General features: G+C 33.0%; 1 protein-coding gene across 11 annotated transcripts in view; it reads left to right on the top strand.

Annotated features, from left to right (window-relative positions):
• RFX3 (regulatory factor X3) overlaps positions 1-13369 on the top strand; it is a 349544-nt gene that overhangs the window by 74717 nt on the left and 261458 nt on the right. The gene's annotated exons all lie outside the window — the stretch shown is intronic.

The following is a 13369-nucleotide window of genomic DNA, read 5'->3' on the forward strand; positions in this document are numbered from 1 at the left end:
TGTACTCTGAGTGTTTCAAATAGACAGTGGAGATACTGAAGTTGTTTATACAATCTAGAGGTTGTTGGGGAATAGAAGAACTATCCAGCTCTCTTATCTTGTTACTCTCATGAACAGGGCTGCTGTAAGCAAAGCACTTTAGAAACTGTCAAATATCATGCAAATCTGAGCTATTAAAATGATAAGAAGATGCTTGTTGTTAAGTATTCATGATTATGAGAAGCTTGTGACTCAGTGGTTGATGCTGTGGTCCTGTCATCAGGAAAGGCTGGTTTCATGTATTACCTGTAGCGCATCCAAGTTTTGTGAATGTGGGCCAGTCACTTAACCTTTCACTATCCCATCCATTTCCCTGAAGCTCAAAGTTATACCTAGACAGTCATCAAAGCAGTAAATCAAACCCTGATTGGCTCATTCCAAGGTGTAAATGCTCACATAGAAATTCTAACAATTAATGGCTGGGGTTTTTTAACTGTCTCTGGCATATTTCTATCTACAATGATGAAATCTCAGTCCTAATTAGGTCACAGAACCAAGCTTTTAAGAAGAGGAAAGAGATTCTGATCCCTTATCATTCAATCTTATCATTCAAGAGGATCGATATGTTGCTATAGTAGCATATATGATCCCGATTCAGCATGTAAACTTCAGGTTTGATTTCCTCATTGACTACTTGCATTATTAAAGAGCAGTGATCCCCATCATTTAAAAATCCTTCATGAAACATGGAAAGATTTTGGGGAAGGCACTACATGTCAGGAGACTTGGATATTTTAGGCAGCTATATGGAACTAGATGAATCTCTTCCCATTTCTTAGCCTCAGTTTCCTTACATATAAAATGAAGTTGGATATGGTGGCTACCTTCAAACATTTGAAAGACATATAAAAGAGTAGTTTGTTCATTCAGTCATTTCAGTTGTGGCTGACTTTGTTTACCCATTTGAAGTTTTCTTGGCCAGAATACAGGAATGGTTTGCCATGTCCTTCTTTAGCTCATTTTACAGATTTAAAAAACTGAGTCACGTAGAGTTAATGACTTGTCCAGGGTCACACAGTCTGACATCAGAACTTAACTTGGGAAGATTGAGTCTTCCTGATTCCAAGCCTGGCACTCTTATCCACTGTGCTACCTAGCTATGCCAAAAAAGGAGTTACACATGGTCTATTTGACTCAGAGTTGGGTTTAAATGCAGTGGATATATAAGATGAAGGAGGTATTAAAAAAAATTGCTTCATGTATATGTCTGAGAGATATCCAAAAGTGGACTGAGCTGCTTAGGAAATAAGGATTCATCTCTTTATGACTTAAATGTATCTTATCACTGCTCCCATCCTTTTCCTCATTCATTCTCCTGACATTGGGCAATTTATTTAACTTTTGTGAGTTTCTAAGTAAAATGGCTTTCATACCAATAGAATAACTGGTCATGAGTTTCAAAGGAGATATGATATATTTGAAAGTATTTTGAAAACTATCAGGTGCTATAAAAATGCAAGGTATCATTATCATCATCATCACATTATAGGAGATAACATGATAGAAGCCAAACTCTTTTCCTTGTCATTAAAGGCTCTTCACACCCTGGTTCCACTCTAACTTTTCTACTTTACCGCATACTGCTGTTCTATATAAATCTTCTCTTCAGGCAATTCACTGTCCTTATTCTCTTCAAATATATATGTATATATATATATATATATATATATATAATTTTCTTATTTCCATCCTATATCCTTATTCATGCAGTTTGCCTTGGCTAAAACATTCTCCCTTCTTTTCTTTTCTTTGATTATCCAAGCTTTATCTATCCAAGGCTTAGCTTAAGTCTTTCCTCCATAAAGCATTTCCATATGTTTCCAATTTGTGGTAAGATAATAGGCATTAGAACCAGAAGGAAACACAGAAATTGTCTTGTTGAACACACTTGCAGATGGAGAATTGGAGGTCAACAGAAGTGAGTCTTTGCCAAGGTCACACAAGTTGTAAGAACCAGAATGTGGCCCCAAACCCAGGTCTGCTGAATGTCAAATCCAGCTCTTTGACTCATCTTGGTTGCCTCATAATTGATTAATTTTAGCCCCTCTGAAATCCTAATTTTGGCATTTTGGCAATGGTCTGGCAACCACTGTTCCTCATTTAACACGTCTTCCTTTCTTCCTTAGGTTGATTGTATAGTTTGAGTTATCATGGACCATTTCTTCTACTTTATACCTTTGAGTGCTCTGACAAAGAATATCCAGTTCTTCAGATTCATTCATTTCCTTTAAGTGCTACTGTGTTCAGAACACTACTGCATTATCCATGTAGGTGGTTATGTTTTAGAGGGTATTTTTTTATTATTTGTGTAATAATGAAAACGGGACATTTTGTTACTAGAAGATAATATTTAAAACTGTGGGTTTACAATTCTGGTGCAACAGTGACCCTAATAGGGAAAAGACATGGAGAAAGACCTTTGTTCAGAACTAATTTTTCCATTCTTTCTTTGAATTGAAGAGAAATATAAATGAGCTTGTCTTATGAAATATGTATGTATCAGAAAGGTAAATGCTATTATTTATTGCCAGTTGATATCCTGGGTAGGATTAGATTATCTTCCCCATAACACTTAGATATGCTGTACTGAAAAAGGAATTTTGAGTGAATAACAATAATAGAGTAGAAGAAGAACATACTAGAGAGAACATTTCCCAACATTAGGTCCCTAGGTGTATTGTGTTTGTCAGATGATGAAATAAAAAAGAGATGTCAAAATACCAAAGGCAAATTTGTCAAGACTTTACAGTATTACTTAAGGCCCTAGTCATTACAATCTTCCAAATAGCTAAGCTGTTACTGATTTAGTCTGCATCAGATAAATATAGATTAAGAATGTTTAGATCATATTCTGTGATACCTATTTAATTTTGGCAAAAATTCCAGATTCATCCCTTGCATGCTTATAAGGATCTTTTAAACTGTATCAACTGCTTTTATTTCTCTAACCTATTAAAAATAAAGAAACTTTTGTCTAAGGTTGACCCTTGTTTTCTCTTTTTTCCTCTACCTCTTTTGTTTTACAGTTTTCTATATACATATATATGTGTGTGTGTATCTATATGCATACACATACATAGATATATAGATTTAAATATCTATATCTATATAACTCAATTCTTGTAAAAGTTTTGTGAATCCTCAAATTAAATGTAATGCCCAGGAAAGAGGACTCTTTTGAAAGAATTCTTATTTAATAAAAATATGCCCATTCAAGCTAACATGTCTAGATAGATAGTCTAAATAGAAAATAATTCAGTTGTGGTAATGCAACAGTATTTTATTTTACAACTAAAATATAATATTCTAGTAATAAGCAATAAAAGATTTAGAAGATCTGTATGTTCAAAAAATGAGGTGAGCTTAACATGTAGCAGAAAATAACAAATGAATAGACCAAAGACCAATATGCTTTTTTCCAAAGAATCCTCAGAATAAGGACCTTAAGTGCTTTGCATTTGCTAAGACATGGAGGCAAAAAGTCATATGAGAGGTTTAAAGACAAATTTACCTTTGTGAGTTGGGATCATCTAAAATTCTAATTGTTTTAAAGTTGGGGCAGATCATGATTATCCACCAAATAGTATCACCAGAAGAATATATTAAAATTATAGTTTTATTTCCTGACTAAAGCAATCTTTTTAGTCTCTCCTTCCTATTGAATTCTGGGGTCAAACATTGTCCATTGGTGGTACTGAGATGTACAAACTAATGGACTAAATGGGTTTGTACGTTCTATTTCATGTTATGATCTGGGTAATATATATTCTCCATCCACTTGGGTTTTTGGTAGGCCAGTCTCCTGAATGATGTATATATCACATTGAGGAGATCTTCATACTCTTAAAGGGCTAGATGCAATTCTCTACAATGCCATCCACAAACAGAAACATCTGAAGATTCAGTATTATCACCATCTATAGGGAATTCTTCTAATTCAATACAAGTGTTTGTTAAACACCAACTTATATATAGGGGAATAGCTTTAGTGATCATATATCTATCTTCATATAACTACTCAGAACTATACTCTTAAGATGTTAAAAGAACCAAGGGAAACAAGTTATGTGGGTTCTCCGGAAAATTTATAGATAAAGGAATACAAAAAATATATTGGAAATATGTTCAGAATATATTGAAGACTATATTAGGATCATAATTGGATAAGTTGAGAATTGTTATTACACTTAATTGAGAAAATAAATTATTTTTTAAAAAGAAAATTAATGTTAATATGTGTAATTAGGGATAAAAATATTATTTTTTAAAAGATTATATTGGCAACATAATATGAAGAAGCATGATGGAATGGAAAGTTCTCAAGTTTGAGAGTCTGAAGGCTTAAGTTGAAATTCCATCTCTGGCCATGGACTCTTAACTACATTGTAGCTTCTTTTTAAATCTGTGTGATGACAAGCAACAGTAAATTAATCCTTTTGGTCTCTTCTAATCTTAAGTGTTTGTTCTTATGAATTCACAGAGAATGTAGATTTTTAAAATTACATCAGCAGACAGGGCTTGATGAAATTGCATGTATGTCAAAGAAAATTTATTGGCAAAATAAAAAGGAAATCCATCAAATTTGGTTCTCTTTTTTATATTTATATTTATATTTATATATATATATATATTTACATATATATATAATTTATATTTTATTTTGGTTTTATAAACCAAATAAAAAAAGTAATAATAATATAACAAATGGCATTTATTAGACTTAAGAAGGTCAAAGGCTACCTAAAAAGTTTAAATTATAGGAAGGCAAGATTCCATAAGGTTTTTAAATATATTCCTTTATATTTTCTTCTTATAACAGTTGCAAAATTGGAATGTTTCTCCTGTGTAAATTCATTAAATATCTACCTCACAGTAGATAACACCTACATAATAGCATAAGATATAGGAATCAGTAGGTGTAACTAAATCATTAAGGGCATTGTTGATCCTATTCGAAATTTCACCCCCTAAGTTGTAGTTGTGTTTATTTACTATTTGCATTGGTAGTTGAGGTATTTTGGTATGAAATATTTCAGCAAGATTGGAAGATTGGATGTGGTTTGTTTGTTTTTTTCCATCATGAAAACAGATCAAAACCCCATTTGTACCATTTGCTCTGGCCAAAACCAGATTATCACCAGTGGCCAACCTCTTGGTATTGAATTTTTAGCTGGTTCTGAGTGACAGAATACAAGCACACAACCTACACTATCTATTTCTGGGGGCAGGGGGTGGGAAATAGAAATTATTAAAGAGGAAGAACATTTTTAAAAGACCAAGTATTTCTCAGTGATGTTACAATTCCCAATGACTGCCTAGCTAACACAGTATGATACCTTATCATCTCAAGACAAGACATACTTTATTGGTACCTTAAAAGTAACAATAAAGTAAAAACTCTGGAAGGCATTATTAACTTTATGTTGCACAATTAGGGAAAAATATGTTGCATGTTGGGAAGCTTATTTCACTGGAAAATGGACAGAATGGTTAAAAATGAAATGAAAATAAAATTTTACTTGTTTGCCTTTTTATAGTAAGTACTATAAGTATATCCTAAAAGCAGTTCAAGTCTTAATGGCACTGAAAAATAAAGTGTATACCATTATTGGAGTGTGTTGTTTAACCTCCAACCTCAAAATCAGCATAGGAAGTTCCAAGTTTTAGACATGAATGGAAGTACTTATCAGTTCTGAAATTCTATATTAGTTAAAAGTGATATACCTTAATAATAAAGAAATTTCACAAGCCTAGCAGGTTTTTATCTATAAAAAGTCTAAGAAAGAGAAAGCTGAATTGTGAAAACTTATGATAGTTTAAAATTTTATTTGTTCTGGCTATATGTGACTAGTATTTATGGTCAAGAAGAATACAGTATATAACATATATAATTTATTAATAGTTCCTGAGACTTTTTCCTTTTAAGAAGCATCTCTATTGCAGGAGATTCTATTATAATATATTGTAAATTTCTTTTGGTGGATTTGGTGTTAGTTTGTGTTCATTTTGTAGCTACAGGTACCTTCAATGCATAGTAAATTGGGGGTGGGATAAACACTCAATAATTATTCACTGATTTTTACTTATAATCTTTTTATAACAAAATATAGCATTTGTTAGGAGAGATTTTTTATTTGATTTGTATTGATTTGGTTGTACCATTTACGCCCTATGATATATAACAATTAAAAGTAAATGGATGGTCAAACCCTCTCTATAGATATAATATGAGGAGGATGACAGAAGGGAGATCCTAAAACAAACTCTTTTATATGTACAACCAGATTTTGACTTTGGATTTCAATTTTTCTCAGGGTTTACCATAAGCTTTTCAAGTTTGCCTCCAGCTTTCAAATCCTATGATATTTGTAGTCTGAGAAACTTGGTTCAAATTCACCCTGCTACTTATTGCTTTTGTGGACGGTCTCTGGGGTCTCTCTTTCCTTTTCTGTAAAATAATGAGATTGGTCTAGATGAACTCTTAAGGTCCTTTACAGCTAAAAGTTATAAAGGCAGAGCCAGAATGCGGATAAATGAATTTAGAGGTCTGTAGAAGCATGCTTCAGGGGTCTATGCTATATCATCCTGTTTTTCAGTGACTTGGATAAAGACAAATGACTTATGCTAATGCAAACCATAGATTAAACAAAGTTAGCATGAATGGTTAATATTGTGGATGACAAAATAAAAATTTGTTAAGATCTCAGCAGACAAGAAGGAGGGATGGAACATTCGGCCATTCCTTCCACACAGCCATTCAGCAAACATTAAGTGCCCATTATATACAATACACTGTGCCAAGATTTTTTTAAATCTGTTTGCTTTTTTTAATCTGGATATGTGATTTCACCCTTATATAGAATTATTAGTGAAGTAACTATCTCTACCCTACCCATTTTAGATCTGTATCTGTTTTCCAACTTAAAATCTTAGAAAGTTGAATGGGAACTCTTGAGAGGCTGAGTAACTTGCCCAGGCTCACGTAGTAGTAGATGTCATGGGTTGGGCTTCAAACCAAGTCTTCTTTCTGAAGCTAACTTGGTCTAGGAAATCTATAGACAAAAATGAAAAAAAAAAGTCCTGATCTTAAGGAGTTTGCATTCTACTACTAGAAAGATAATGTATACAGTGATCCCTCATCTATCACAGGCATTATGTTCCAGAGACCCCTGTCATAGGTGAACATCTTCAAAGTAGTGGTATGTTATTTATTTTATTATTTATTTTAAGGCTTTATGAACCCTTCCTACTTTCCTATAAACCTTTTCCACAGGGTCAAACCTGTGCCTTTTCAGTGTGTTATTTGGCAAGCTATGTGGAGAATAGACAGGAGACAGCTGGAGGCTATGACATAGTCTAGTAGAGGTAAGATAAGGGTTTGACTTGAAGCAGGGGACAGATGGCAGGAATATTGCTGACATAAAGTCAATAAGTTTTAGCAACTGATAGAGAATATAGATGGTAAGAAGATGGGAAAATCAAGGATCATTCCAAAAATTGCAAGGTGGATGAGATGAGAAGAATCACAAATGACTTGTGAGTTCATTAGCTGAAGAAGTCTCAGTAATGAGATCACAGATCCATCAAAGTATGTCATCTGCATTCAGAATATTACCAAATATATAGCCTATAAGTGGCAACGTGCTATAGTGGGAAAAACACTGGATTTGAAGACAGTTGATTCTTGAATTTGTTATTCTCTGTGACCATAGATAAGCCATAGTTTTTCAGTTTTCAGTTTTTCATCCATAAAATGAGAGGGATGATTGGTTTAAATCCTGGGTTCTTAACCCTCAAACATTCTAAATGTATTTCTGTGATCTGTAAATTTGGATGGGAAAAAAAGACATTTTCCTCTATAGTCCTGTGTATTTTATTTTATGAATTTACAAATATTTTTCTATAAAGGGTTCCAGAGACCTCAGACTATGATCTTTCAACTCTAAAATTATTTGACCCTATTCAGTTTACTTTTTAGATGATGCTAATATTAATAACAATACAATTATATTTCTATAATTCTTTAATAGTTTATGAATCAGTTACATACATTATTTTACTTGGCTCTCAGAAAAAACCTTTTAATGTAAGTAAGTGTAAAAGAGATTGTTCCTATTTAATAAATAAAAAAAACTGAATTCAGAAAAGTTTAATGATTATACACATCACCTAGTCTATTTCTGAATGAGATTTTGAACCCACTTTTTATGATCAGATCTTTTTTGATGAAATATAACTAGAAATGATGCTGGTATAGGTACTATCCTGTCATTATTCTTTCATATTTAGTGTTCTTTGAAGTATTGCACTGATTGATAAAATAAGTACCCTTTGTAGTTGAATAAAAGCATTAGTTCATCCTTTCTAGGTTCAATGAAAACAGCATTGGATAATTCTTGTTAGGTGACAGGACAATAGGAATAGAATATACTTCTTGTTGCCATATGATTTTGACCTCTTCTGCTAAGTCTTTATAATTTGGAAGCTTTTGTTACATGTAGCTTGCTGATGATAAGTGAAATATTTGGTATGGTGATACATAATGTTTTTTTGAATTACTCATATATAGGCAATTGTGGGCAACAATTTTAATCTATGTCAACAGTCTGTTACAGAGTAGTTCATTGATTGATTTCTTGAGAATATTTTGCTGTCTTTATTTTTAGCATGTGGATACGTAGTCTTTTGAATCATAAAAGATACAGACCTGATGAATGATTCTAGTCACTGTCTTATCTCTAGGTATTTAGTAGGTACTAAATTTTTATATTCTATAGTGATATGTTCTGCAGCTCCTACCTTTTCCTTATATTGATTTCTAAGTCCAGGCTCCTTAAAGATAACCATCTGTACTTTTTCATGGCAATGAACTGGTCCAGAACATCACAAACCTTTTCATTTCCATAAACAAATCTTTCCATTCATCCATTCATTTGATGCTTCTTTGTTAACATATTGTTGTTGACTGAGTTTGTGCAAATGTTGGAAGACCTTTTGATTTTATTCTTGAATCTTAGCTTTTACATAGGTCCTATTCAGAAGTTTTATTAGATACCTTCAGTTACATTTGACAAATCCATTAATACTTCTTATCAGCTTTTATTATTATTTTAAAAACCCTTTACCTTCCATCTTAGAATCAATACTATGTATTGCTTTCAAGATAGAAGAGTGGTAAGAGGGTTAAGTGACTTGCCTTAGGCCACATAGCTAGGAAATCTCTGAGGCCAGATATATGAACCCAGCATCTCCCATCTCTAGACCTGACTCTCAATCCACTGAGCCACCTAGGTGCCCCTACCAGTCTTTATTACAATAGTTCAGCAAAGTGATGTCTTCTTGGTCCAAATGTATTTCTATAGGTCTAGCATGGGCTCTAAGAGTACTTACTGATACTGTTCTAGAATGTGAACTCCTTTGGAATCAGGGACTATCTGATATTTCTATTTCTGGCATTTAGAACACTTCGGTATATAATAAGCCCTTTTAAAAGTGTTTTTTTAATTATGCTTCAATAATATAATGAGTAATACTACTAATAATTATTCATTATACAATATAAGTTTTTGTCATACTAGTTATAGAAGTACCTACATGAGCTATTTGATAAGATTTTTGTATGCAACTTCAAGTAATATTCTGCTTTTTAACATTTACTACAACAATTAGCATGTTAAGTTTCCACAGATCATGAAAAGTAGATGGGTATAAAGACTATAATAATGCTACAAAATATTTATTTGAAATAACTTACTCATTTTCTAAGAATGGACAAGTATATTTTAGTCTATATTGATAATTTTCCTGATATATGTTGTTGTTTTAGTTTCTTTAAGTATACATAGCTCTAAGGAGTATTACTCTTTTTTTTTTTTAAAGCCTTACCTTCTGTCTTGGATTCAATACTGTGTATTGGCTCCAAGGCAGAAGAGTGGTAAGGGCTAGGCAATGGGGGTCAAGTGACTTGCCCAGAGTTCACACAGCTGGGAAGTGTCTGAGGCCAGATTTGAACCTAGGACCTCCCATCTCCAGACCTGGCTCTCAATCCACTGAGCTACCCAGCTGCCCCCAGTATTACTCTTTAATACATATAGAGCCATATCACATTCAAGTGATAGTCTGCTATTGTCATTATTAAGGAGCAAAATACTTAATAGTGAAAAGTATCAGGTAGGTAAATGAAACAATCTTGAATCTTTAATAAATAGATAAATACAATTCATTGAGTAGGAAAAAAAAAGAGAATTCTAGGAAGCTCCAGTGTGAAAGTATCTGGGAAACACTGAGAGGAAAGTGACAGGAAAGGAATATTGGTAGGTGCTAAAGACAGATTTAGGATTGGGTTATGTGGGTGCAATATTTGTATGATCCAGAGGTAAAAGAAGTTAGGTACAGAGGCTAGAGAAGTCAGGAATGATGGCCAGCAGTCCATGGTTATTGTTGGAGGCTGTTCAAGACAACCATTATGTACAGTGGATAGCATAAAAATATTTTAACAGCCAGAAACATGAGAATTAAGTTTAGGTATAGGGACCAGGTGTGTTAAGGATAATCTGTGCCTGATAGGAACATCTGCTCAGGCCTATGGCATTTAGGGGAAATGGTTGGGTTTCCTGGATTTTGTATGAAGTAGGATATACTTAGGATTGAGGAAAAATAGTGGGAATATAGTTAGACAACTTGTAGCAGAGGTAAATTATTTTTGCAGCTTAGATGATTTTTGTAGGTGACAATCAGTTAACCAGCATTTATTGAGCACCAACTATATTCTGGGTCCATTGCTAGGCTCTAGAGACACAAAGGCGAATTTAAAATTATCTTGGCCTTGGGTAATTGGGGAGGGTAAAATCATAAAAGACTTGATCAAGAAAAGGTAATTCTTGAGTTTAGCTTTGATGAATTTGGAGAACAGAGGATAAAGAAAGAGTGTTTTCCATCCAGGGATAAGTCACAGCCAGTGCAAAGGCATGGAGAGTAGAGTTGTGAGTGTCAGAATTTTAAGAAAGCTGCTTTGGCTGGATCATAAAGTATATGATGGGGAGTCATTTTTCACAGTAATGGAAAGGTAAATTGGGAACAGGTTGAAAAAGTTTTTAAATGCTAGAGTAGCATATATTTGATCCTAGAGGTAATCAATCCAATTAACTATTGAGTAGGAGACTGACACGATTAGACCTATGCTTTAGTAAAAATCATTTTGGCAGCTATGTGGAGGATAGTCTAGACTGAGGAGAAATTTGAGCCAGATAGACCAATCAAAAGGTTGTTGCATTTGTCCAGTCAGTGGTGCCAAGCATCCTGAGCAGTGTCATGGCTCAGTGGAGAAGAGACAGATATACAAGATGCAAGAGACAGTGAAATACTAGTAAATGTGAGGCCATGTGAGTCAGAGAGTAATAAATAGACTTAGGGTAGGGTTTGGACAGATGGATGTGACATGGGAGCTTTTAGGCAAGCTGACTTGAGAGTATCTGAGAAAGGTGGGAATATAGTTGGTTAATGAGTTTATGAAATTTGTCATTCTGTATGAAATCACATCATTCATGTTTGAATAATATTTTCCTTTTTGTCCAGATACTCATAAAATGAAATGTGTTTTTTTGCTTCCTTATTTTTAAATGGGTTAATATTTTAATTTTTAACTTGTTACTAAGACATAGAGATTGGCTCTTATGCAATCTACTTTTCAATAGGGAAGGAAGATTACTCAAGCTGCTATAATTCATAATGTAAATAAAAATAAGACATCTACGTAGTGCAATGGAGAGAGACCTGGACCTGAAATCTGGAAGGCAAGTTCAAATCCAGTCTCAGACACATACTATGTAGCCCAATTCATGGACAAGTCATTTAACCACTGCCTTCCTCAATTTCCTCATCTGCCAAATGGAGATAATAATAGCATATCTCTCCCAGGGTTGTTGATATTAAAATAATATTTATAAAATACTTTGTAAACCTTACAACACTATGTAAATAGGTATAAATAGCACTAGCCATTATTATAGACAATAATAATAAATTTTTTACAATGTTATTTATGGTTATATAATGAATCTTAAATTAATAATCTATAATTCATAAAGTCTATGTGTTATAATTCAAGTTTATCCTCAAGGTACCCATCTTTCCTCTTAAATTCAAATATTCATAGTACTTTTCATCCCATTAGCTTGTGCTTGAGAGTGATATTTCTTATAAATAAGAGTGATTTAAAATGACCATTAGTGATTATAATATCATGAACATTATACAACTGGCTTTTATATAACACTTAAAAATTTGCAAAGTGGTTTTCATAGACCTTATTTGATCTTTACAAATGGCCCTTTGGGCATACATGCAGGTAGTATTATACCCATTTTGCAGATGAATAAATAAATTTTTAAAAGATTAAGTGATTTTGCCAGTGAGGTCACATAGCTAGTAGGTAAGATTTGAGACTAGGTTTTCCTCCCTTTAGAACTTCCTATTATTACTATACCTTACTTTTCATTCATGAGATTTTAAAAAATCATAATAAATTATTTTTTAAATGACGCTTTCTTGGTGTTTTGATTTTTACATCGTAGATTTTTCTACATATATCACCTCTCCTCTCTCTCCCCTATTGAGCTTTTTCTTTCAAGAAAGAAAAAATTCAGTATAATCGATAAATATAGTGAATGCCTCTGCTTGATGAAAGTATATGCAACATTTTACCCCATTACCCCTTTTCTCTCCATGGGAAAGGAGTGAGGTATATTTTCTTATCTCTTCCTGGAGTCTACCACTGATAGTTATATTTATATAGAATTTGGCTTCATTTGATTGTTAGAGATCTAATTTCATTAGGCAAAATTTCAGAGATAATTCTTGAAAAGTAAATCCACCTTTAGGAAGTAAACTTATACAATAGGATTTACATTCTCTCTTGAAACTCCACTTATTTCATTCATTCATACATGATAGGTCTCCTCTTTTAAATGCTATCATCTCATTCAGAAGACTAAGGAAATATTGAGAGGAGCCAGAATTTAGCTGAATAGTTTTCCTAGAAGAGATTATCATATGACTAAATAACAGATTATCCCCTTATTAATCTAGGCATTGAAAGAAAATAAATCCAGAAGCAAAGTTCGAGATGATAAATGGAAAAATAAAAACAAATTATACATGCTGGGCTCTCAAAATAATCTGAGTACATTTACTTCTTCTGAATTTGGAAAATATAAAGTATTTCCTTTTGTGTGATGTATTACTTAGCCCAAATTTTCTATTTTTCTTTCCAATGAAAAGTACAAACTATAATTTCTAAGCTTCAAACTAATTCCATTATTATCCCATTTAA

Source organism: Monodelphis domestica, chromosome 7, assembly GCF_027887165.1.
Source record: "Monodelphis domestica isolate mMonDom1 chromosome 7, mMonDom1.pri, whole genome shotgun sequence".
NCBI lineage: Eukaryota > Metazoa > Chordata > Mammalia > Didelphimorphia > Didelphidae > Monodelphis > Monodelphis domestica.